Source organism: Columba livia, chromosome 4 (genome assembly GCF_036013475.1).
Source record: "Columba livia isolate bColLiv1 breed racing homer chromosome 4, bColLiv1.pat.W.v2, whole genome shotgun sequence".
In the NCBI taxonomy this organism is placed as follows: Eukaryota; Metazoa; Chordata; class Aves; order Columbiformes; family Columbidae; genus Columba; species Columba livia.
This window is the reverse complement of record NC_088605.1, coordinates 13,298,137-13,325,033: the sequence shown is the minus strand read 5'-3', so window position 1 is coordinate 13,325,033 and position 26,897 is coordinate 13,298,137. Positions and strand designations below refer to the sequence as shown.

The window sequence follows — 26,897 nt, the reverse complement described above, 5'->3', positions numbered from 1 at the left end:
TCCCTATGGCAAAAGACAAAGTTTAATGTCAGTATCATCCTTACATCAGTGACAATAAATCCTTGCCATCTACAGTTGCATATTTATGTAACTGATATTTCTTCTTAATCTGCCTTCTTTAGAAACAGGCTAGAGTACAAGCAGAATTTCTGACTAGTGATTATGAAACTGCTTCTCTTGAAATAATAGAATTTTTTAAAAATATATATATTATTTCTGTATAAAATCCTTCTCAGAAGAGGTGACCCATGTTATGTAGACACAATTGAAAATGAAAATTTATTCATCTCCCCATCAGTCCAGTGAGTTTATATTTACAGAAAAAGAAAAGGCAATGAGAGAATGATTACAGCAGGATAAAAGTGAAGTGAGTACAGGGCTTCAAAGCAGAAGAAAGTTAGAATACCAGGAACTGCTACATTTATAGGCTCAAATAATCTATTTTAGTGTCTTTTTTTTTTTTTTGAGAGAGAGAGAGCTTGAAAGAATTACATTTACTGCTTTTTCTGCATTTCAGAAAGGAAATTCAAATTAGTTACTCAAATTACTCAGGGCAACTAACTTTGCAGGTAGAGATGTTCCCAAAGGGTGAGATGTTCCCAAATAGAGGGGGAAAAAAGCTTTCCAAAACAATGCTAAATAGATTGTTTCTTGCACACAGAGAGAATATCTGATACTGGTTTACATAGGTATTACTGCATTAATTTTAAATTAGGTACCAAAAAAAACCCAACCCAACCAAACATGAATTGTTTCACTGTTCAGGGTTATTGTGAAAACTTTACAATACGTGATAGCATCAAGTCCTCTCTTAATGACAGTCAGTGTTACACTGCTTTATCTAACTTGGTGAACCCCCAAGATACACAACTTCAGAGGCGGCCATCCTTTGCCAAGATACTTTACTCCTGGAACCAAGAGACTACGCAGATAAAAGAGTCATGGTGTGTTCACTGCCATATGAGTGACTTGTTTGACATTTGGGCTAAATTAGTTTCTCATTTTTACTACATAAGGATGCTACAGTTCTTCTTATGTTCATTTAGATGGTTTTCTTTTAGCCTCATGACATTTTAGCTTGAGCCAAGCCAATGCCAAGTTGTTTTTTGATGCAGTTGAGAGCCACCACCAACTGCTGTCAGCTAGCAGACCACCTTTTTAAATCTGGTTAATATGAAACAGTTCATTGGGAACGATGAATTAATGAATGAACTAGGAGCACTTGATAAAGAAGTCACCATAAAAATTTTCACTAATCTTTGATAATACATGTTTTCTTATAGCTGTGGCTCTGCTATTCCAGTTGCCCAGTGCATTAAGATCTGCCAAAAGTGAACAAATATCTTAGGTCATCAATATTCTCCTCACTTAAGTTACTGTTATTTAATCTGCTTTCAGAGATTAATAGTGTTTCCAACTCTGTCCAGAAGCTTCTACTGAGAAGGGAAAAAACAGACATGGCTTCTAAGTTTCAAGGTTATTCTGAATATATGAGATGCCAGCAGGCTGAACTGCTGGGAACTGCACCATGTGTTGATGGTGATTGTTACATCATTTCCAGTTAATGATTTTGGGGTAGATCCGCAGAGGGGTTTGGCAATTGCAGCATCACAAAATGCACAATTAAGATGCTGATCACTTAAGGAAAGTGCAATATCCAGCCTTTGGCCCTTCTTCTGCCTCTACAATAAATGGGAAAGTTCACTTTTCCCTCTCTGTACAATCCCCAGCAGAAAATGGACAATAAGCTGTATTCCTGACATTAAGATTTCCTAAGATGGGCATTCTCAGTTAATACAGCTCCGAATCTTCTTTTGTAGTTCAATTCCCCATGCCTATTTCTTCAAAAACGAAGCAAGTGCCAATTTTTTCTTTAGGATGCAAATTGCAAGCGTATGTTCTAACAGCCCTTCACATAATTCTAATGATTACAATGCTTGCCCAGCAAATGAGTGATTTATTATTCTCCACTGAGTGCCCCAAACATTAGTCTAGAGATCTAGGTCCTTCCCTAAGGATGAATAAATCTTTAATTATTTTATACAAAGTGACCTAGTTTCAATAGGGAACTGGAATCCTACAATATTTTGTATAAGGATTGCTTCTGATCTGAACAAAAGACTTATAGATCCACAGAAAAGGACCCTAACTCTCCTTTTAATTGTATTTCTAAGCAAAAATTCCAGTAACTACATTTTTTAAGGCACACACAATTTATCAGTGTATGTTAGCATGATGCATCTACTAACTTCATCCCTTTCGGGGACACATATTAATTACACTAAACATTAGTAAACAGTGCCTGGTCTATCAATGAAAAATCTGCATTAACTTGGAAAAATGCAAAAAAGCTGAGCTACGGACTCCCACAAAGTTTCCTTTTAGAAACTAGACACAGAGTGAAAGTTACTATGCAGACATTTTGAGAACTGCACCTGTAGATTTGGGCAATCCAGTGTCTCTGTGAGTACAGCCTTTCCCTACAGCCTTACCAGATTAACACCTACTAACGGTCATATAACTTGATGCTGTTGCCACAGCCTGTAGGCACTCAGCCCCTTCAACACTCTGCCACTGATCACAACTTTGCAGAAACCGACGCTGCCTGAGCTATGCAGAATTCAGCACAGAAGCAGTGAAAATGGTTAAACTTCAGCAAAAGCTGTAGTGGAGCATCAGCGATTAAGTCAGCTATTGACCTGTCTTGGGGAAAATGATCCTGAGGAACACCAGAAACGAGCAGAGGAATAGGACACAAAATGAGTACTGAGGCACGTGCCTGAAGCAAATACCATCCTGAGAGAAGTTTCTAGTCAGTGATATCAGAGGCAACCCCTAGAAGGGCACACAGTGAGAGTGCTCATTGCCCCCCCTGCAGCATCCTGCAATTAAGGCCGTAGCTTCATGAACACTTTAAGCCAATGCAAACCTTAAAAAGAAATAATTCTGTCCCTACCTTGAGCTGGCACAGCTGTGATAAGCCAAGAGAGAGAACAAATCCAAGCTAAAAGTGAGTCATTTTCCTTTCTTGGTATCTTTAACCTTTATCACTCACTCTGAGCCAACTCATAATCTGAAAAGTGCTGGAGCCAGCACAGAAAGGTTGGCAGAGAAGAAAGCAGCTGGGCATGGCAGGAGAGCTGGAAAAGCTCTTTCAATAGCAGGGTTGGCTTCCAAAACATTTATGAAACTATGGCCTAAACTCTATCACAAGCACACTTCCAGCTTTTTCATACCCTCCTGCCTATTAAACATCTAACGAGGTTTTAATGTTCTACAGCCCACTCATTTTTTTTAAATTTGAAAACATGTAGTCAAATAGATGTGATCATTTTTTCCACCTATATATAAATTCAATATCCACAATGATCTAGCTGTCAATATGAAATTAGACATAGCTGTAAAAAATTATGATAAATCCAACAAATTGTACATTATGACTTGTTGCAAACAGATCTAAGAACTGATAATAGCATCAGCTTTTACATAGAGTTCCTGCCTATAATGGAGTTGCATTTTCTGTTCCTGACTTTTGTTTGAAGGAAGATATTAAGACTATTTAACCTGTTCCAAACCACTGAGTTCCAGGAATTCCCACTATTATCGGACTTTGAAGCCTCTATCAGAAATGCTGCAGAGATCTCTAGAAAGAGAAGACATTAAAGGAAAAAGGAACAATCTGATTTGTTTGAACACTGGAGAACATTCTGCACATAGTATTGGACTTTCCAATATCTGGAAGACCTTTATAGAACCATGGAAAAGAAAAATAAAGGGATATTTGCAAAAGCTGTGATGTGACTTGATATGATATGATACAATAACAACAGAAATGGACAGGTGCTAGAGCTAAGACAGGTCAGGGACAAGTTGTGTCTCAGACCTTTACAAAATTAAAGTCCATTGATTTAATATCTATCTGAAAAGATAAACTAAAAAAGACCCTAATCAGAACATTACTATGAGATGGTTTCCTTCTCTAGGTACAGTGAGTGAATGGGAAGCTGTTGCTTGCGAGCATGGGGCTGAGAAGAGAAGCCAGCAGTTGAACCTATAAGATACAGAAAGTAATTTATAGGCAAAGTTTTAGTACTCCATAGGAAGAATATATTTTTATTTACAAACAGTAGAAAAACCTGGCTTGCAATAGTGCATGTTCAGATACTAAGTAAAATTTATTGTGATTTGGGTTTTTTGTAGACCTCTCTCTTGCTGGAAACTATCAGGAAAAAACTTCGTGAAGCAAAGGGGTATTACAAAAATAAGGCAGTAGTTTCTCCTAAAAAGAAACATTTATCTTGGAATTATTAGATTGAAATTTAACATATTTTCAATCAAATAAATATGGCATCCATACAATGATTTTTATTTAATTTATGTCTTGAAAATAGAATCATCCAAAGGTAAAGTACTATTACAAATGTCTCTACACTTTCACTTATTCAACCTTTAGCAGTTTCCAAAATTTTATTCTTAAGCAAGCAACATTTATAGCAAGAAAGCTGAGAGAGCTGGATGTCATATGCAAACTCCGCCACATAGAAAAAACACCTCAGTCTTCAAAATTAAGCTAAAATTTCACAGTAAAAAGATAGCATAGTAAACAAAAATCAAAACCAAACTATACAACAGCATCTCAGCTCCAGATGCTAACATAGGGCTGTCTGCTGTGTCAGGAGAAGGCAAAATTATAAAGTGAATATTATAACTCCTTTATAATCCCAAAGTGCAAACCTCCAAGTTCAGCTATTTGAAAGTTACAGATTATGCTGTCATTTCTATCAACTGTTCTTGTTAATTCAACAAAAATGCAATCATCTGCTTAGGCCAGCCCAGATCAGATTAGTATTGCCAAGTAACTGTCATACATAGACACTATATTGCCACGCTCATTAAAGTGGATGTAATTCACTATCATCCTTATGTGTATACAAACAAAACTCATTTAATTGGATATGACCACTTCCTTATGAAAAAGATAATAAACAGTCTTTCCTTTGTGTTCTTCCTATTTGCAGGTCTTCTCCCCTTCAACGTTTTAAAATTTATTATTATTGTTATTATTATAGCATGGCCTGTTTTATCCCTTTACACATTATAATTCCATTTTAATTTATCTCATTCCTGTGGTTATATGACTCCACTAAAACCAGCTATCAATGTAGGGGGTAACAACTATATCCAAGATTTCTTGATGCCCCGTCCTAAGCACTACACTAAGAAGGAAGAGTCATGTACTGCTAAGAGCCACCATTCCGTTTCAGATGAGTTCGGCCCCACTTAGCGCACTGTCCTGCCTCCAACTGCGGCCATAGGTGCCAACTCAGAGACAGCTGAGAACAGAGTGCGCATATGCAGTAGCATTTCTCCTAACTTCTGGTTCAGGGGACTTCACGAGCCTACAGTGAAATTCAAAAAGTAAAATACAGAAAACGAAGGATGTTGTAATTTTTTTCACAATGTATCATTAAAAAGGAACCGCAGCAGAGAGAATAAGGAATTCAGGATAATGGTGAAACACACACTGCACTGGTGCAAACCCATTATTCAGTAGTTCAGAAGTTGCAGAACAATGACAGCATGCCTCAAATATTACAGCTATTTCAGTTGCTGCTCTTTTGGTCATTCATGCTTTGAGATAAATCAAAGGTCTATGTGCATGCTGTAACACTGCTATTCTTTTCTTCCCCTGTGGCCTGATATAGTCACTGTGGTCTGGGAATTTTCACACAAAGAGTACCCTGCTTGGTTTCAGATGAGGGGAAAAAAAAAATTAGTATGCAGGTCATGATGCAATCATGCCCACTGTCCTAGTATATTTACAAACATTACATAAACCAGTTTCAGAAAATAAAATGGAACAAGACCTTGACATCTTTAGAGCAGCCTTCTTAGCAAAATTTTAAGATAAACAGATGTGTACAAGTGCTATTTAAATTCAGCTGGTCTTGAGAGACAGATAAATAACAAAATAAATAAAACTGATTTCACACTACTAAAGTGTTGCCAACACATGATTCTCCAGTACAGTGGAACTCTAGTTGTGAAGTTACCACCAAGAGCAGGACACCTATAGGAACAGTCCACACAAAGCATCAGAGAAGGGCTGTCTCATAGCAAGAACCATTCAAAACAAAAGACAAAAAACACAATGCAAGGTACCAATGACCGGGACTTTACCTGAACATTTTCACTTTTCCTGCCTTGAAAGAATTTGTGTACTTGCCAAGGATATAAAAAAAATCCGGACTCATTCACTCTACATATGTGATGCATAATGAGCAAGCCAAGACTTCTAAGAAGATAGAATTTACTGCCCATGAAGTATAAATCTGATGCGTTTAGTAGCCACCTAGGGTGTGCAGTAGCAATTCAGTGCAGTACATCTGCATATTTTTCTGCCTGGGAAATTCCAGATGGAAATACAGCTGCCCCATCACTGCTGGCCTTACAAACTACTCTCTTACAGATCCTCTCTGCATTTTTTTTACTTCAAAATATGAAGGTTGTGTATTTACATTCTTATTAATAAGCCATGCATCACATTTCTGGCAGATCTTGTACTGTAAATAATTTAAACCATAAATCTGATAAAGTGACTTCTGATAGAAGTCATTTTTATAGTAACACCTGCAAAATACCTTGTTAGCAAGAGAGAAGCTGAATTCCTAACAGATTATAGAGGGCAATTTGAGTTCATTCACACACTCCTAGGAAAAAAAAAATAAAAATGGGGAAAATGACTTTATTATTACAGTACTTATATCTAGAACACCTATCCAAGTATTAAACATATATCCAAACACACTAAAGGAGCATCAGTCACTGTATGAGTTGAAAAGCATTTCAATGGGGACAATTTCAAAGTTAATCTGGACAAAGTGGTCTATTAATAGAATTTCAGAAATGCTCAGAGAACAAGCTGAAAATGGGACTGCTTGTCACATAAACATGCTGTCTTTATCTAGGGATAAAAGCAAAGCTGATAGAATATTGTAAGTCTTGTCCAGGTGGAAAAACCATCATCTGTAACATCATCTAAGCTGGTACAGATAAAAAGCTCAGGGATAGACAGACTCAAACTAGCAAAGCCACATCTTGTTAAAGCATATGTCGCCTGTCTACAATACTTCTAACACATGCTACAACATACTGGATGCATTATCACATTTATTGCCTTGACAACAAAGCTAGAATTAATAGTATAGGGCAGTACTTATTCCACGGAACTAAAATTCAAGAGGAAGCAGAGAATGTATGAGCTGAATTTTCAGATGCTATCTGAGATGTTTTTCTGAGATGCAGACAAAAAAACTAAGATTCTTTAAAATTTACTAGTTCACTAGGAGAAAATGATTTTTCACAAGGCCTTCCCAAATGCTGCTCTGTCCCTGCCAAAATAATTATAAAAAGGGAAAATTATGGAAATCCACTGTAAATAAAGAGTGTTTAAAAAAAATAATCAAAAAATAGAACCTTTCCATTTTTTTCAGGTTTCTTTTTCTTTTTTGACTTACAGCTGAGGTTTTGGTGTTTATCTTTAATTTTTTTTTTTTTAATCTAAATAGAATGTATTGTAATAATCAAGTCCCATACAAGTTTTAAAAGAAACATTTTCTACAGTTATGATCTTGGATACTACATTTAGAAAAGATCTACTGAAAATAACTTATATCAATTTATTACTTGAGACCCTTGCCCCTTATCATTGTTTTTTAGGAAAAAAATAAAAAAATAAAAATCTTATTATTGTTACACAATACACCAGCTTTGTTCCACCAGAAAAACGCTAAAGTACCTTGAAAACATTTTATCAGCCAAAAATTTGTCCCACATGATGTGGAGAAAAGAGTGAAAAACTGCAACACTGATGAACTTACAAGCAATGTTTAAGTTAACAAGAAACAGTCTTACTTTTGGCTTTTAGTCACATTAATTACATTTTGGGAACTGAGCCCTTGCTTTTTACATTTTTAGTGAATGACATAAGAACGGTTTTCTTTCTGTCTAGAGAGGATTGTAATAAAAACAGTAAGGTGTTTCTAATGGAAATACTCCCGTGAGGATTTGGTTTGTACTACATATATCAAATACAATTTTCACAGCTCCTAAACTCTAAAATTAAGACTTGAGTTCAATAAATAATTTCCTTTTCATTAGTAAAGCAAAGAGTGTGAAATTAATTATTTTTATGTCCTCATTAACTTGCTAATATAAACTGTTTAAAATGCAAGAACATATATAAACCAGCAAATTTACTGCATGCAGTGAATTAATAGAAGGACTGTTGGAGCGAGTGCAGAGAAGGGCAGTGAAGCTGGTGAGGGGTCTGGAACACAAGTGTGATGAGGAGCGGCTGAGGGAACTGGGGCTGTTTGGCCTGGAGAAAAGGAGGCTGAGGGGAGACCTTATCGCTGTCTACAACTACCTGAAAGGAGGTTGTAGCATGGAGGAGTGTTGGTCTCTTCTCCCAAGTAACTACTGAAAGGATGAGAGGAAATGGCCTCAAGTGGCACCAGAGGATGTTTAGATTGGATATTTGTAAAAATTTCTTCACAGAAAAGGTTGTAAAACATTGAGAGAGGCTGTCCAGGGAAGTGTTGGAGTCACCATCCCTGGAGGTGTTTAAAAGACTTGTAAATGAGGTGCCTAGGGACATGGTTTAGTGGTGGACAATGCTACACTGGACTTGATGATCTTAAAGGTCTCTTCCAACATAAACAATTTATGATTCCATGACTGAGTTTCCCAACGACTCACAGAGTGAGTCTGGTTTTGGGTTCTCTTGGGGGTTTTCTGTTAGCTTGGGGGTGGCGTTTTTTTGTTTAAAGTCTACTGCTATAACTAGAACTTACAACTGGACTGTACTTGGTGAACACAGCAGGACCTTATCAGACTTGTACAAGTTTATCTGAGGAAAAAAAATAACAGTCATTATGAATATGAATTATGCTCTTTGTATCTCCAGCTAAGGCTTTCACTCATGCCAAATCATGCTCATTTCTAGACGTGCATATGCACCTCTAGCAGGCACAGCACTGGCTTCATATTTGGAATTGAACATAACTTTACCTCTGATGTGTCACCACACGGTCACAGCGAAAAAGCAATGCTACACTATGAAATGCAACTCATGGTGTAACAAACAGATACTGAAAACTTCCACACTGTCAATTGTGGTGCTGCTTACACAACCACTACTCAATACTGATGTCGTCAGCATGAACTTCACAGTGCCAACAGCAGGATTTTTAAGACCAGAAAGTTTAATCAAAGCACTGGCACATATCTTTTCAATCTGTCTGACTGCTGTGTATAACCAGTAGTATATACAGTTCCATAGGAACACAAACACACAATTATGCATCCTGGCAGCTATATGCAAAATTATGTCATTTTTGACTGCAGGTTAAGGTGAGGCCCTACAGACAAATTGATATATAAAGCTGTTTAAAACCTACTTGAACTCTCATGTTAGGAATAGGGCACTTGTGGGGTTTGTTTTGTTTGGTTTTTGGTTTTTTTACCCAATCTTTTGAATGGAAATCAGAAGCTCATGAATAATGTCCCTAGAAAAAGGGGCTTATAAATAATTACACAAATAGTTAGATTTTTATAGTAATATAAAATAAAATAATATTCAACACCTTACTAAGCAAGACTGCTTCTGGAAGTCAATAGAAATTTAGTAGTTCTCAAAAAGAAGCCGAGAAAGTCTACATATTATTTTATCTTGAATACATTTCCTTTACTCTTTTTGTGATTGTGATATATTGCAATATTATATATTTTAATTGGTAGATTTTTATAACTAGTGTTTTCTGTAATTTTGCTGAAGCATCCCTCAAGGTGATAGCCTAAAACAGAAAAACCAAGAAATTTATTTTACAACTTGATTAAAAGACAAATAGATTAATGAAAGGTATGTTGTATGTATTTCAAGTTTATTCCAATCTGACTAGCTAACTAATATTTTCATTAAAAAAAAAAAAAAGAACAACACACCCTAAATAATAGCAATAAACTCGCAATGAATTCCGTGAAAGATTCACCAGTGAATGTTATTTATGTTTTCATTGTTCTTTTGGTTTTAAGCATAGCATTCAGAAGGTGGAAAAAAATCAGACTACTGTTGTCTGTAGAGTGACTTTATGGTAACCACGAATTAGATTAAACTACAGAACTATATTTAACCTGAGAAGATAGGGTCTCATGTAATCCTGCTTTAGGAGCTTCTAATGAGTTACTGCAGCCTAACCCAGATATGCTGCCAGAAAGTCCCCTGCCCTTTCATGTCAACACAGTAATGAGAGTACCATTTCATTGTAAAAATTGCTGCACAGCACAAAGAACTCTCTTGTTAGAGATGTTGATCATCAATATAATCAGTAATCTAAAAATAAACTTCTGCCTAATTTAACTTTTATTTATAACACAGAAGCTTTATCTGTGTTGCATTTGCTGTATAGCCATAGTCACAGTGTTATTAAGAGGTTCCTGAGGCAGGGAAATAGTCAATGGAATTATGTAAGTAAAGAAATTGATAAGTTCTTTGACACTAGAGCATTCACAGAGAGAGTAGGTGCCTATGTTTACAAGCAAATGAATGCATGCAGGAAGTACCGAAAGGTGATTTATATGTTAAGTGAATTATCACCACCATGGCCTCTTTTTGCTTTAGAAGTCCACTGACAAGAATGCTCATCCATCTCAGAAATGTCTTCATCTTTTAGGGAGCATCCACTGGAGAGTCCTGCATTCAGCCACCTGTCTGGCGGACACATATGGCACTTGGGGACCGGGGGGGCCAGGGTGAGCGTCAGTCACTCAGTAACATCTGCCAGCTGATCAAAAGTGGCATTAATTAAATTCTAAAAGGAGTTTAGTTCACTCCTTCATGCTGAAAGACAGCTGTAGTGACAAAAGGTGTACAGAGAAACCAGCACATTAAGATGATAGATGGTAAAAGGAGCAGGGAAAAGGATGCAGCTCCTCAGAACATGCTTTTTGACCCAAGTCACCTACAGTGAACACCTTGCCAAATACCATCATAGTACCGTTTGCAATCAAGCAACAGCATGAAATGTAAAACAGCAATGTAAGAAACAAGGACAAGGACCCAACTACAAACCAAAGAAAAATTTAAGAATTCGTAATTATGATTTGTCATTGCATCACATACTTCGGTACCTGTTGTTTCTAGATTTGACTCTGTTTAAAGAGTTATTAGCATTAAGATTGTCTCAATAAATTATCACCATTAAAAAGTTACATGTGCACAAGTAGTTTCAATTTCAGTGTCACTAGTTACATTCTTTACACTATGTCTACTTATATTGTGTATAAAAGAAAGGCATTAAAAATTCAGTTTAAAGAGCTGCAGTTTCAAATCATCACATTTTCTCTGGGGCACCAGGATGCCTTTCTCTGTTCTATCAGGTCAACAGATTTCAAGATTCCAAGAACAGCAACTATACCAGGAGTGGAGACAAGACATTCCCAAAGCCAAACAAGGCAATAGACCATAAACGTAGTATTTTGGCTTCAAATGGAAATTATTTCCCTGTAAAGCTAAGGCAACAGCCCAGTGGTAAGTTCTTCCACTAATTTAGCTCTTCCACTAATTTAGCTCTTCACAAAGGAAACAGTGAGGTGCTTCATAGAAAAATAGTTTACATTAATTTTATTTAAGTTTATCAAAAAAACATGGTGACTGGGGGGAAAATTACCTCTTTTTAGCAAAATAAGAGAATACAAAGTTTATGGGAAGAAGGAAAAAAACCAGCACATTTGATGACTAGTAATCTGAAACTTTAGCTTGTTTATCTATTACATACAAACAGATCAGAGATTCTATTCTATGATGGAAATGAGACAGAATGTGAATCCTATTATCATTTTCACCATGTGGTGCACCTCTCAATTACGGCACTGTTTCTGCATCATGAGAATGCAATGTAAACACTGTGTAATGCTACTTGTCTGAGATCCAAAGTTTAGTGGTGATTTTTGTTGCCGAGATTTTCCTGCCCATATGAAACATGGAAAGCTGCCCTTTGTGAAAGTGGAAAAGCAACATGAAGAGGAAGCAGAAGATAATTATTTTCTGTTTGCCTCCTTATTAAAAAAGTCACCTGTTACTTTTAAACACTGTTCTATTTAACTACTGTTTTCCTGTTTTAAATTTGAATAATTTAATGTATCTCAAAAGTTGCAATACTGTACATAGTCTCCACACTATCAGTACTTTCAGTGTTGGTTTGGTTGTTCACACGAAACATGTTAATGCAGCTCAGTTTGGGAGAGAGTGAGACATGAATCCTGTTCCATACCCAGTCACTGGGATCAATTACACAGTCAGGGCCAGACGATGAACCCTCTCACAAGAACCATTCACTTAAGAGAAAAACAGAGGAGGAAAGTCTAAATACCATTTTTGATAAATGTTGCTATGATAAACTCAAAGACTGATTTTTAGCATCCTTCCCAAGCTGAAGAGAGCCAATCTGTAGTTCCAAGAAGTAAACAATACAATCAGTGGATTAAACTGACAGTGAACAGTGACTCAGCACACGGATTGAGCCTCAAACTCTTAATAATAAATTTATAACATATTTAATATTTACCAGGGTGGTTACACTGAAGGAGGAGGAAAAAAAAGCCCTGATGCTAACTAAAAGTAAAATCAGAAATTAGAAATTGGAAAATAAGTAGCTTGTTATTAAGAAGGAAAAAAAGATCATTTTTCTTAGTGTAAGGGCAATTCAGAAAAAAATCATTAAACAAAAACACTTTGTAAAGTTTAAAGTCATTTATCACCACATCATCTTCCAATAGAAAGCTGATGTTGAATTCAGAAAGATAAATCCCATGCTTAGTGGCAATAAAACTTACTTTAAAATGTGTTTCTTTGGCATTATACAGGTAGATTTGAATCTGAAATTAACATCTATTCTTAAAATTAATAATATCAAGACATTATGAGTATTAATAAAAGTATATTACACAAATATATGTACAGATAATCCATGCAGATTGAAATGTATATTCCATTTTACAGAGACAGATAATCTCAGTGGAAGAAAAGAAGCAACTAGGTAAAAAGGAAATCTGGAATGAAACAAATATCACAAAAAGCCTGAAGCTCAAGTTACGCAGAAGGCTTAGGTGCTTCATGAATAGAGAAGGAAGAAAACGTCAATAACTGAGAAATCATGCTATGAAGGAGAAGGAGGACGAGCAACTGAGTATGAAAAAATATGCAGATTATTGTATGGAGACAGGAAATATCTGAATATAAATACTAGTTATGAAAAACAGAATGGGTTTTAGCAGTGTTAGGAAACACATAACTAAGAGCTCCAACTTACATAGAGGTCAACACCATGAACAGGGCATTTTCCTGCTGGCTCAGTATCTCATGTAGAAGGATGACAAATGAATTCATTCCTTTCCTGACATGTGAATAGGCAGAAGGATAACAAACCACCGGTTTAGAGAACTCAGCTTTCTGCGTTATCAGGAACAGGATGATAGTTTTGTCTCCTTGACATACTTCCGCAGCAAGTATTCCAAACACAGAAGCAGCAGATGAAACTCCTCTGATACTAAAAGATAAAACAAACCTCTGTACAGAGACTATTATTCCCGACACATATACTTAGGAACAGAAGCAGAGGCAAGTTCCAATGCAGTTTCCAGACTGCCTCTTTGTTAGTTGCAGTGATGTAAGTATCAATTCTATAATGTATTGTAGCTCCACTGCAGGAATACCCAGGGCAAAAAGGCGTGCAAGTATACAAGTCTGGCCACATCTTGCAGCTTAATGCCCCAATGCAACCCAACATTATTAGAAATGCTATTAAAATTTTATTTTCTTGCAATAAAAAAATTGTTTACATTTCTTTGAACACAAACACCACAACATTTGCCAGTCTACTCCAAATACAAAACCAGAGAAAGAAGTGCAAAATTTAATTGAACTACTTAAGTAATGAAGCTTTGATATTTAATTGATTTGCCTGAAAATGTAAATTACCAAAAAAAAAAAAATTACTTTACCTGACAGTCCCATGGAGACCACTATTCCTCACTACAATGCCGGCTTATTCTAAGCTGTTTATTACCACAAATACAGCTAACAGCCTGAAGAAAAGAAATCCTGGATCTAGAGCTGGCTTTGAACTTCAGCTTGCCAGAGTTATAGCTTAAAGCTTCATTTTCAGATCTGCATAGGTACTAACCAACCCAGTTTGAAGCCCAGACAACAGCACCAAGAGCTGACAGTCTTCAGTGCCACTCTACAGCTGTATATGCCTGTATTTCCCATAACTCATTTCCCGCATTCCTCTTGGGCTCAGCTATTTATTAGTCTATATGGATTTAAACACCATTTAAGTCTTCAGCCACATGGTTGGCACCATTTCTGCAACACCCTGCTCATGTAAGTCAAACAGCCCTAGATAGTATCATTCTGCATTGCACTAGCTGACCAAAGTATCACAGTATATATTGCTCCAATGTGATCTAGGAGCTTTGATACATCACAGAAGGTGATGCTTGGATATGCCATGAAATTGCCTCAAGTTGCTCCAGGGAAGGTTTAAATTGGTTATTAGGAAAAATTTCTTCACTGCGAGGGTTATCAAGCACTGGAACATGTTGCCCATGGAAGTGGTTGAGTCACCATCCCTGGAGGCATTTAAAAGATGTGCGGATGAGGTACCTAGGGACATGGTTTAGTGGTGGACCTGGCAGTGCTATGTTTACAGCTGGACTAAAAGATCTTAAGTGTCTTTTCCAACCATAGATTCTATGATTCTATGCTTTAAAAATCTATGAAGAGATGAAAACTCCATAATGGATGGGATGAAGTCTCTGTAAAGGGATGTCAGGCTAGAGAAGATTTTTTCTTGTACAGCTGACTCTAATTCTAAGGGGACAGAAGAGGCACTTGAAGAGACCTTGCTGGCAAGGAGAGAGGGGAAGGAACAAACCAGAGGATCTGCAGTCAGAGAAGTATGAGTGCATGTGCAGGGCCATATTCCAAAGAGAACCAGTTTTGCTGAGCATACTGAAAATATTTACCTGAAAAAAAGAGGAAACATATCAGGAACTACTACTACTTTACAGTTCTGCATAGAGGGGAAATTATCAATAGTCTGTGAAGGCTTGTCCAGGAATTTCAACACGTGGGTTACAAGCCATGTCTCTGCTCTTGACATTTTGTTTAACCATCCTGCAATACAATTTTATGTGCCACCCCAGAAAAGTCACAAGGCAGCAAAGTCCAGCATACTTCAGGTCTCTGAGTTGCTATAAAGTTAAAACCCATATGGAATAGAGGTCTGTGGTTTTCTTCAAGGGATTCAGAACACAATCAGGTGGACTCCCATCCTCCACAAAATGTAAATTAGAATGAAACATTTATAATTTCTGTAACAGTGACTTGTACAAAGAAAAAAAGTGAGATTTTATTTTCCTGGAGTGATATATGTGCTGTCTGCATAGCAAGTTACAGTGAGGACAGCAATGGTCATGATCATGTTCCAATGGTGTCTGCACACAGCACTTCCACCTAGCACATGACATACAGTGTTTCCACCAAACACCTTGGGGCCAAGAACAGTTTCACAAGCCTAGCAGAAATTAACAAGAAAGTTCTCAAAACATGAAGAAAGACAATCTAATATGTTATTTGGAGAAAGTTAAAATCTATTTGCCCAAAATAGGTAAGAAAAACCTCGCCACCTAACGCACAACATCTGAGGATTTCCACATTGATACTCATGAAGACGACTCTATACTTAGTTGACAACAAAACAATCAGCATTATTCTTTGCTGCTTATGTGCTCCATGCAACATGTAAGCTGCAGGTACACACATTTCTGATGGAGTCCCTCAGAAAGACCAGCCTCAACACCTACTTCCTTCATTGGTACAGTAGCCAGGAACACTACCTGTGAAACTGATTGCAGCCTTGCACCAAAAATGGACTTTCCAATACTGAACTGGAGGCTCACAGACCTTATAGTGAAAACTACAGGTTCACTAAACCATCACTCATGGGGCAATAGTAACTGCCGTCTTTATTGCCATAGCCACCTCACTGGGATATTCCAGCATCGCGAGAATCAGGAAAATGTTGCATGTATACATTGTAAAAATTCTCCTGCTTCAAATGCACAGCCATTTATTGGCGCCCAAAATCTACTATGTACTGCAGTGCAGTGAGCATACACTGCCTGTCCTGCACCCAAAATGTCAGTCTATCAAGAATCTACAGCAATTCTCATTAGTGGAAAAATCACATAGCAAATAACTCCGTCCTGCCCAGCTAGTGTACAGGAGTGCCCTCTGTGAACTGTCAACACCTCCAAGGTTCAGAAACAAACACAGAATTGCTTGTGTGTCTCCAGGGCCTTCTACACATACTACCCCTTTCTGGAGAACTTCATGCAGGCCAAACAGAAGAGACTCAAACAGAGGTCATATGCAGATTCAAGTCAAACATGTTGGTGGACTGAGAATATTGCTCACCAGAAACACTGAAGCTTACTGACAAAATGCTAAGAAATAAGTTCTGGAGCAGTTTAAATGAGAAGGGCTTCGCTCTTGAACCTGAATTGACAACAAAACTAAGCGTAAGCAACCAAGTCCTAGCAACACAGGGATGGATCACTTGAAGTTTTGTGACATTAGTGTTCCCAGGCATATTTAATGAGTCTCAGAACTACCATACACCTTAACAGAATTTATTCATGTTCTAATTAACTAATGTGCTGAGTTAGTTTTATATCAGGGAGAAGGTCTGTGCACCTCTTCAATTGGTAAAGTTTTGGACTGTGGTCCCAAGATCACATTTGTCTATCAAAACACATACAAGCGCTCACATTCCCACTTCTCATGGCAAGTTTCACCATTGTGCTGCAGGCCACTTTAAAAGCTGAAAAAAATCCTAGTTTTTAGACTTTACTTCAGATTAAACAAGGATATATATGTATTCAAACCCCCCAAAACTGTACTAGCTCTTAGCACGTACAGAGGTAAGGCTGTTGGTCATGGTCACAATAAATTTAACTACTACAGTCAACTTGTCCACCTAGACTGTTATTGACATCCAGTGTAAATCCAGAACACGTGCAATAAAGTTGATGTATGTATGTATGATGAATCCATGTTACGCAGACTGTAGGTGAGATCAGAATCAAACCAGTCAATAGCAAGAGGGTTCTTATTTTTCTATCTAAAAGCCACAACCATTGCAGGAGACAACCCACAACATCTGTATCTCCTGTGATGTGGCGTGTATCTCAGGCAATATAAAACAAAACAGAAAATAAATGGTCTGTGTAATTCAAGAACTCATCAAAAATATGAGTTTCCCATTGCACAGCACCATTATGAAAGAAGAAATCTAAGCCTTAAATTAACAATTCCTTCCCCCTATTAAAAAAAAAAAAATATATATATAGCAGAAAATAGAATGACATGGCTTAAACTGTGCAGAACATCCCTTCCTCCATCATGAAAAAGCACATAGCAAGATAAGAACATGTAGCATTTTGCTATCAACAAACTGCCTACATAAACACCCACTTTCTTATTTTCTCTGTAGCATATTCTTTTAACTCATCTCCTTCTGCATCTTTCTCACAATTATTGACTTACCTACTTTCTGCAGAGATTCTTCAGACTTGTTTTCATAAGAAAACTGACCATGGAAATAGTTATTCTCTTACAGTCAGTTCAGAATACATAATTTTAATTTTCCTCTCTCGCAGTGTACTTATATACCAATAAAAATAATTTCCCTGAGAAACAGAGAGGTTATTCCAGAGTATCTGAAATCTGAAATAACTAGAGCAGGAGAGTTATTCTGCAGATCTAAGCTTCATGCTGTGATAGATTCACGCACTGGGTCCCACCTCCCAGGAAGGAGATGGCAATTACTGCATTCCAGTGCAGCCCCATGGATTTTTTCCAGCTCCCTTACTCCACATGCCAGTTACAGCTGATTATGGCAGCTGAACCAGTAATGCAAGTTTGCATCAGATGCACAAGAGCTAGACATACGAGATGTGAAAAAGCAAACCTGGGGTACATTTTTTTTTCTGCAGATAAGAATTATTGTTCTTGGCAATAATGATATTTATGGCTCTGCTTTACCAACATCTGACAGGATTTTAGATTTACAGATCTAAGTCTGCAAGAAGTATGCAGTATTTATTACCTACAGTGATATGGGGACACGTTCTCAAAAATTTTTAGATATACTTTTGCTTTGTGTGAGGAATCAGCAATTAATTAGAAATCTATGTTGCTTTTGTGCTCTTTGAAGGATTAGCTTCTCTCACTTCCTGAACAGTATATATATTAAGTACACTAAGTACTCTGATTAGAGCTGAAACACTGTTTAAATCAGAGATATCTCCAATACATCACCTCATACAGTACAACCTGGCATTATTATGAAATTATGCTATAGTGCTAGTGTGCAGGTATCATCTGTTTCATCTAGTTCATCAGATATACTGTCTCCACAAACATATTTATTTCAGTGTTAATCCTTGAAGTATTTTCTGAGTGCACATTTGTGAACACACACAAAAACTCTCTGCATTTACTGTTTTTTACTCTTAAAAACCACTGCTTTGTTATCTAATAGCTGGATTCCTAGTAGCTAGCTAAATAGACTAAATCTAGCTCAGATGTATCTAACCGTGGCTGTGATCATGTTTCCCACTGTGTTGCAGAAATAACCACCTATCTTATAGCCTAGAAGTCATCTAGGAAACACTAAGGTGAAAAGATGGGGAAAAGTAGAAGAAAACCCAAAATATTTCAGATTCTCTTGCACAGTGGACAATAGCAAAAAAAAAAAAAAAAAAAAAAAAAAAGTCTTCAAAACCCAACATATACACAATATACACAAAGAATTTGTTATTAACACAAAGGCACGGTTGGTACTACTAGCTGAATTCAGGAAAGCTTTTTTTGTGGTTTGGTGGGTTTTTTGAGTTTTGGGGGGTTTTTTGTTTGTTTGTTTTCTGCAAGAGGAAGCAATAGCCCTGACTTCTTGGCTGGTAGAATGTAGAATCTACAGTATCCTCAGAACTGTAACGCATGATGGCAATCCATTCAAAACAAACCAACTAAACCAAACAGAACATTCATAATGAGATACAATGAGATATCAGGAATAAAAGAAATGGCAAAAAATTATGCATTTTCAAGGTAACTCATAGCAGAGAATACAAGTTAATGCCATTCAACAGTGAAACGCATTTAAAAATACAAAAAGGCTCATCTAACCTTCCCCCTCAAGTATATACGTCTTGAGTTCTTGAGCAGGAGGTTCATCTTCGAGAGTTCCACCTTTCTTACAAATGCAGTTTGAAATTGGTCAACAAATGCAAATATTAGTCATAGGGGACTAAGAGACAGCAGAAGCATTTAAGCCTCACTTCCACAGGAAGCCAGGCTACAGCAAATGTAATTAAAGTTTTTAGTAAGAGTTTGCCATTTTGCTAAAAGACTCAGAATTACTAGAACAGACACTGAGTGCTGGGGCACAGCATCCCATCCTCCCTCCCCACGTGGTAGTGGCCAGCGCCTCATGCAAAAGCTAATAGGATTATTATCTTCTAGTAGGATTATGCTGCACAGAGAAGCTAAAGTCTGCCTTTTTGAGAAATAAGTCCATCATCCTTATTGGTCAGCTGAATTATTTTCTTTTGCCATAGCGCAGACAGGTTTTCATTCTGATCTTTCTTAAAATGGGTAGTCTCAAAGAACATCAATATGAGAAGTTGGGATAAAATGCACTTACAAATCTTTTTATTCATTTTTTTTTTCTCCTGGTTTAAGAAATAGACCAGGAAGGAAAATGAGAGGAAAAGGTACTGGATTCTTCCATAATAAATAAAGGTCTGCTACACTAAATTAGCAAGAGTATAATTGTACTATAGTCTATACCCAACAACATAATGAATGATGAGACATGATCTGTTCTATAGGAAATACCAAGGTGTGACTCAGAGTAGATCAACATAAGGTAAAAACATTGTGAAAGTGGTGCTTTACACCTTGATAGGAAAAAAGCTGTGTTTTGGGGGTTTCATCTCCCATTTCTAAGCAATTTAGAGAAGAAACACATCACAATGCACTCTCCATCCTGGTAGAGACTACAGTGTGTTTACATCCAGATAGCACAGGAAGAACTACCTGAAGGAATTACTCCAAAATCATAGAAATACTTGCAGCTTAGACACTCAGAATAACTCATGAAGTATAAAATCTGCTGCAGAAACATGTCCTGATTAGACTCAGTATACAAGTGCATCACATTGCCACAAGTATTTATAAAGGTGGAGAACAAGCTTTTTCAGAGAATTAGTAGTTCACAAGAAAACAAGGCTTGTCCCTTTGGATGCAGTTCAAATGCAAGCCAGTAATAACAAGTACAAAACATTTGATAATTTCTTAACATAAGTAGAAGCATTATGGTGTAGTAAATAAACAGTTACTAGGTGCTGGACACTGCTCTAGATAGAAAACAGAAAAATAAAATCAAATCTCAGCCTCATAATCACCGACATTTTGGGAAGTCTTATTAAAATCGGTCTACATTAGATAGATAAGATATTCTTCATTCTGATCATTAAAGAAATAAGATAGTTTTTGAAGAATCCAAGGAAAATGGCTCCACAGTGGCTCACTCTTATTCTCACTATAAAATAATAATAATATAATATGATAATAGTAACAATAATATACTTCAGTTTCAATTACACCAACACGCCACTTGGCTTACTTCATCTTAAAATAAATAGAATTTGAGTGCATCATACCCACAGGGGAAAAAAAGCAAAATCACTTCCTCACCTGCACAGTGAAGTCAAAGCAACAAGCTAAGCAGACAGTGCCCATAATGATGGTTGACAACCATGGTTACCTTAGCTAAAGGGACACCATTTATCGAGGTTACACCCAGGAAGCCATGCATTCCATCTTCAGCACATGCTTCACTTTGCCACTAAATCAAAAGTGAAACTGCAAAATACAGCAGGGTGACACTAATGACACTTCCGTAATGAATGGAAAGGTAACAGCTCTCATAAGAGCAACTAAAAATGTTCAACAATGACGTCTTGTCAAAGACAACTGAAATGGAGGATAACTGTCAGCTATTCAAGAGGATGAAAGTAAGTCAAAATGGCACAAAAAAATAAATTACAAAACCCCATACTTTCTGAAACAGCTCCCCTTTTCCTTGCTTTCAAAATGAGGTGCTAGAGAATGGGTAAAATACTGTTAAGGTGGACTGAAAACAGAATAAAACAGCAGAAAACATCAGAGTTACGAGAGACATCTTGGTCCTCCTACAGTTGTGGCTGTGTCCAGCATTAGGCAGGGAACAAACAAGCAACACAGAAACAAATACATATTGAGCTGATAATATAAATAGTTTCCCTCTTAATTTTACACTGATTACAGAACACCAGCTCATAGACTAAATATATAGTTTTTTAAAAAACATCTGCAAGAAACAAAACAAGTAATATTTACATCCAAGTTCTCTTGTCATTGCCAAAATAAAATGGAGATGCTCTTCAACCATCTTCCACTAAAAACAAAGCAAAACCAAAGCAAACCAAACCAATGTGGACTGTGCTTTTTGAGGACATAACCAATATATAAACATGTATTCACCCTTTCTAAACATCTCATGATTTAAGTGATTTTTGCTTAACTTTCAGACTTTCACCTCTAGAAACTGATTTCAGTTAATCAGGTTATTCCCCATGTCACCAGGACAGCACTAAAACAAATACATGTGCGTATATCCTTATATATTCGTCTGCTGTCTGACTTAAACTTAATAGCTGCAAATGGAAGCTGCAGGTGGGAGCTTCCCAAATACATTTGGTTCTTCCTTCGCATTCATGAATTTGTTTGATAGCATATATGGTAAAGAAAGAATGCATCAACTTCAAAGATAGTTGGAGAATAAAGTGACAGATCTAAGAGCCTGGCATTGGGCTGAGGGGAAAAGGAGAAGCCCTCATCTGTCACAACACAGAGCAGAAGTTTCTCTTAATGCCATTCTTATTAGATTAATGCAGAGATGGAATATTGCAAGTAAGGAAGTAATCAACTTGAAGTTTTAGTGGTCTCAAAGAAAGGTCTACAAAAGCATTCCAAACAAAGAAACAAACAAACAAACAATTATTTATAATAATGTGAATAGAAGTATCACTGAAAAAGAATGAGTTAAAATTGAGCTTAAACTACTATGGTTCCATTTTCATAGACTCATAGAAGAGTTTCAGCTGGAAGGGACCTTAGAAGTCATCTTGTCCACCCCGCCTGAAATGGGCAGGGACATCTTCAACTAGATCAAGTTGCCCCATTGAGAACGAATCTATACCATTTTTCTTGAACTACTGTAGGTATTTTCCCTATTACTGAAGTTAGGGCTAATAAAGTTTTATATTATAAAAAATATCTTACCAAAACTTAAAAAGAAGATAAAAAATTTGCATGTGGGATAAGCCTTCCCAAAAGAAAAATAAAAGCACATTTTTAGAAAGTGAGTTGTCCAAGTTGTTTTATTTCCACATGTGAATAAACTATGAAACTGGTTTTCTTGAGTAATGTAGAGTAACGTTGAAATAAGTACCATAAATCAGCAACTCTTCTAAATATGGAACTTTTTTTTAATGGAAAACAAAAGACATGGAAGGGGTTTGTTCATATCAGTACACAAAGCTGCAATTAAGGCTGCATATTGTCCCTTCAAAATGGAGCAGAATACAGTTAATGAAAGTTGAGAGAAAAGGAAAAAAAGTCAGGACAGACAAGAACATGAGGAAGGATTTAATGGTTTGTTTTCTTGATGGCAGAGAAACTTTAGGTCAAAATTAATAAATGAATATATAAATTGAAATGTAATAATCATCTATACAAAAAGGCAATCAGCCTTACCTTCTTCACTGTTTTATATTTCCAACATATATTTCTGTCAATTCCAGCTGGCCTTACATTGTCCAGAAATGTGCCCCAGGCCCATTTATTTCCTCAATTTACTTGCCACTCCTGTATCTCTTATTTTCTATCAGTGTAATTAAAATGTTCAACAGAAAAAAAAATAAAAAGTGTAAGTGAAAATAACTATAAACATTTGAGCAGATAATATTTAAAAGCAGAAACTGACAGCAGATCTCAGATAAACTGTGATGGTGCTGGAGGAAACCTCAAATGCACATCAGCAGGGACAAAAATACAGTAATTATAGGAAACAAAAAGCAGACTTCAATGAGAAGGACTGCTAAGAGAAAACACGTGATGAGGAAACTATTCTATCACTGTGTATTGAGATTAACAATTTAACATAGCATACCTCTTCAAATGCAAAACTTACTTTTACTTCAGGGTCAACCTATGGCCTCTTTTGAGCATATTTCCAACACTTAAGTTCCCATAACAACAATCTAAGACACTAAAGGCACCTATACGTAAATGGAGAGTGAATATTGCTCCAAACACTTTAAAAAAACAAAAAAAAAAAAAAAAAAAACACCCACCTCTATCTGCCTGCAAAACAAACATGTTGGGCAAATCTCTATACTAATGTCTTCTTAAAAACACTAATATCTCTTCAGTAGCAGGCTTAAGCTCCAAGGCTTCACTGAAGGAGTCCTAGGGGGCAGCCTCCTTAAACATGTAGAGGACCTTCCCAGACATTAGTCCCTCCACCCATGTCCCTCCACCTCTCTCTAGAGCATCCAAGATTCTTGGTCCTTCTCTTGAAAACTCCAACATAGGGACTGAATTCACATTAGCATCCACACTATGTGCACCCCTCCAAAAACTAAAACCCCCAAACCAAAAAGACCTCACACTACCTCAGGTACAAGAAAGAAAGTCATCACAGTGGACCAAGAAATATAAAGCAGAAACAGCAGAGACTGAAAGCAAATATTTTAAGTCCTACAGAATACCACAGCTCCTATGTTACAATAACTAATTCTAGCATTAGTAATAGTAAAGCATGCATATTTTCAATGCAGAACAAAAGCACCATCTCAAAAGATAATGAGGCAGAATTTAAAGTCTTCATAAAAACCTTCCTGCCTAAATGAGCCATGAATTACTGTGTCTTTACAATCAGAAAACATTTATTTTCAGCAGGCTTTGGAAAAACAGTACAAAGTGTATTCACCCCAGCCAGATAAAACCTGCAACAGAAACTGGCATCTCCCAGAGATGAAACACAGAAGACCCTAATAAGCATTACAGAATCCCCTTCCTGCATGACTACATATGCACATCATGCTTACTGTCAGTGAGGCCAATCATGTAAGAAAAGATGTTACTGTGTATATATAATGGGTCCTAAGCATAGAGCAAAAGGGAGCAAAAGAAACCTTTAAATGAACTGAGACTCACTCTTTCCCCTTACCAAATTTTTTAGGATTTCCTTCTAATAAGCCTGTGAATTTTTAAATAAAATAATCAATGCCATCTGTTTAAATTAACATTATTTCTTTGGATTGTTTGATTAGACAGTGTGGCACACGCAAGTCATCTGTCAGGCTAGTAATATATGACTGATAATCCGTAAATAGCTAACAAAAATAATTATTGCTTGTTTGTTAAACCTGTGATCACTCCGCCCTCTCTCTAAATGCAAATCTGCAGTGACTTACAGGCCTGACGGCTTCTTTAAGGGCTGAGGTAAAGAACTTTTTATCAAAACCTCACACCTTCACTTAATGAGCAGCCAATAAACAAAAATTACACTTTATGCAGATATTCCTCTCATTCAGCCCCCTCCCCCGAGTGATCTGCTCTGTAGTGTTGCCATAGAAAATGGAAAGGAAGCCTCCAATTAGGGAAGAGGTCACACTTAAGCAGAGTTATTATGTAAATATCAGCCAGCCAGTACCCTGAAAAGAAAAAAAAAAAAAAAAGGCCTCATCCTGCAAGCCCTCCAAGGGCAGGCCTCAGCTTTGCTCTTGGAAGATCCATACCAGCCGGGCACGGCTTGCAAGAGCAGGTCTAAGCCCCGCAGGTTCTGCCAGTGACACCCGCCTTAACCCCAGGTAAAGGGAAGGGTGACGGGGCCTCGGCCGGGTGACCGGGATGCGCCGCACCGTTATCCCACCCTCCCGCAGGTATCGGCGGCTGCAGGACCGGCCGCGGGGAGGCCGGCAGGGATGGGTGAGCTCGATTGGGGGCCGAAGGGTTCGTACCCCCCGCAGCCGTGCGATCCGGGGTTCTCCCTTCCACACCGCGGCCGCGCCCCGGCTCGCTGATGGCTGCTGGGGAGTTGCGTGAGGACCAGGGCAGGCGGAGAACCCGACCCAGCTGGCCCCCTCGGCGGGCAGAAGCCGCCTCTCCCCGGCTGCGGACAGGCTGCGCCCAGCCCCACCAAGGACCGGTCGCCCTTCCCGGGGCTTCCTCACCCACCGGGCACCAGCACAGAGGGGCGAGCGCAGACGAGCACGGCCTCGCCCCACCCTGGGCTGCACTTTTTCCCCTCGGGCACCTCACACGATCAAAGTCTCCGAACCCGGCAGCATCCTCCATCCATCCTTCCTTCCTTCCTCCCCCACCCTCTCCTCCGCGCCGCCTCCGCATCACCCACTCGTGCCTCCCGCCGCCGCTACTCACCCACGCCGTAAGCGGCAACCGCGACAGCGCCCGCCAAGCCCTCGCCCCGTTTCTTCCTGGGAGGGACCGGCTGGTGCGATGCGGACGAAGCGGCGACGTTCTGCCAGCAGCCGCACCTCGCTGCCGGCGCCGGGCTCCCTCCCCAGCTGTCACCGGCGGCCCGCCCCCGCGACGCGGCGGCCCCGAGCGCTCCCGCAGCCCCGCCCCGAGCGGGCGGGAGCCCCCGCGGCCGCCGCGGAGAACCCAGAGCGGCGGGCGCGGCGACCTCAACCTCGGCAGGTGGCCCGGAGCCCCGCGCCTGCTCCGGGAACCGCCCTCCCGCGCCGATGTAAGCGGCGTGCCCAGGAATCACGGCCGCTCCAGTGGGGTGTGTGTAATATCCCCCTTACTCGGCTTACAACCTCGGTAGAGGTGGACCCGTGCGCGTTAATAGAGTGCTGAGAAGGATTTATCAATTTGATTTTTTTATGTTACGCTGTACCATAGTACACAAGAACTGGATGCGGAATTGTCAGATTAACTCAACTGTTAGCATCTGTGTCAGATGGCTGTAAACCCTAATACCACTTAAAACTTGATCATTTTGTTAGAATGGAACAGAATAGCTGCATGAGGCACTCGGGCCTGGGTTTCAAACTACGCTGCCTCTTCTGCCCTGCCATACATTGGCTTTTAACATGCCCGTACTAAAACGGAGTTGGCAACTATATTTCCGTTGATCCAGATTCACTAGAAAAGCATTTCAGATAGTTAAATACAAAAGACCTCAGGGAGTGGGAATGGTCATGATAATTAGCTTAATGTTATGTTGATGGTTAATGCAGTATTTGTGTAATAGGCCAAGTATCAAAGAGAAAATAAGCAGTATTGCTGTTGTACTTGTTTCGTTTTGTTGGTTTGGCTTTTTGGTGGGTTTTTTTGAGTAGCTGCTGCCAGGGTACTAAGTTTATGCTTAGTTTCAGAAGACAAGATGGATATGGGAAAATAGCTAGATAGATTTGAAAGAGCCACAAACAAGAAACGTTCATCAGTTTCGAAACATGCTCAAAGAAGCAGGTTTATGAGTTTCACCAGAAATAACGGCTGTGGGCTGCAACAGTGACAGAAATTTGATAAGAGGACACTTCAGTCTAGCAGATAAAACCATAATACTATTGATGGCCAAACTGAATGCTTCAAATCCAATTTTGAAGTGGAACACATAGTTTAACAGTAA

General features: G+C 38.3%; 2 protein-coding genes across 15 annotated transcripts in view; one reads left to right on the top strand and one right to left on the bottom strand.

Moving 5' to 3' along the window:
• Positions 1-25,955, bottom strand: part of JAKMIP1 (janus kinase and microtubule interacting protein 1) — a 148,558-nt gene extending 122,603 nt beyond the window's left edge. For 4 of the 14 annotated variants that reach the window (XM_065060479.1, XM_065060472.1, XM_065060481.1 and 1 more), the window contains exon 1: positions 25,682-25,954. The gene's annotated coding sequence lies outside the window, so the exon portion shown is untranslated. Of the gene's footprint in view, positions 1-13,370; positions 13,578-22,990; positions 23,118-25,681 lie in introns of those variants that run through there. The other 10 variants (XM_065060483.1, XM_065060484.1, XM_065060485.1 and 7 more) reach the window with 6 other exon arrangements.
• The window catches only part of WFS1 (wolframin ER transmembrane glycoprotein), a 55,791-nt gene continuing 53,981 nt past the window's right edge, over positions 25,088-26,897 (top strand). The window contains exon 1 of the mRNA XM_065060471.1: positions 25,088-25,110. The gene's annotated coding sequence lies outside the window, so the exon portion shown is untranslated. The remainder of the gene's footprint in view (positions 25,111-26,897) is intronic.